Here is a 1,032-nt window from a genome sequence, read left to right on the forward strand (position 1 = left end):
TTGTTTGTTATAATGTTTTTCAAATATATTAAAATTCCTTATTATATAATAAGCCTTAAGGGGGTTGGATGGGCTCCAGTCAATGAAAAAAAAGTGACTTTTAGACCAATAAGCTAGACAAAACTGGAAAGAATTTGGTTTGACAGATTTTAATTTTGAAAACGGATTATGATTGATCAAAAAGTTTACTAGATTTTGCCATAGGCGATTTTTAATATTTCAATTATTGTTAGTTTCATAATGAATAATATAATTACAAAAATATCATATTTTTATTCTTGGATATCACAGCTAAAAAAATAATATTCAAAATTCCTCCAGTTTTGTCTAGCTTATTGGTCTAAAAATAGCTTTTTTTGCATCGACTGGAGCCCCCTTAAGTTTCTTTTATTGCAAATTTGAGAATTTTTTATAGAAATAATAGAAACAATAATATTGTTTGTTATTATAGAGTTGCTATTATTTACAAAAAAAAAATACTTACGTAGCTGTACAAATCTAAATAAATTAAAATATATCTTAATTTGTGAATAAAATATTTATATTTTTATATCTACCTATATTTTAATGCTGTCTACATAAATTTACAAATAGAACAATAATACATATATTTATTTAATTCTAAATCCTATCAAATAAATATTAATATTATCAATCCAATTGTAAGTATGTAGAGGTAACTAATAGATGGACAGTTACGACGGAGATATTAAATGTTCTAAATGTATTATTTTTTGAAATCTAAAACTACTACGAAGGGACACTAAAAACATATATTTATGCGACATCACTGGCATTTTTAAGTTGATAAATTCATTAAAATTATAGAAATTCACTAAAATTCCAAGGCATTATTAAAATAACATATCACTAGGGCTGGGATTTACATGTAATAAAAAACCAAAAATATGTACATATATATGTAATTAAAATTGCCAAAATATGTAGTATAAAATAAAAAATATGTACTAAGAAAAATAAAAAAATTTTGTTAAAGTTTTAAATTAAAATACAATTCTAAATAATTTTTAA

The sequence above is a fragment of the Acyrthosiphon pisum genome, chromosome A2 (assembly GCF_005508785.2).
Source record: "Acyrthosiphon pisum isolate AL4f chromosome A2, pea_aphid_22Mar2018_4r6ur, whole genome shotgun sequence".
NCBI classification, from domain to species: Eukaryota; Metazoa; Arthropoda; class Insecta; order Hemiptera; family Aphididae; genus Acyrthosiphon; species Acyrthosiphon pisum.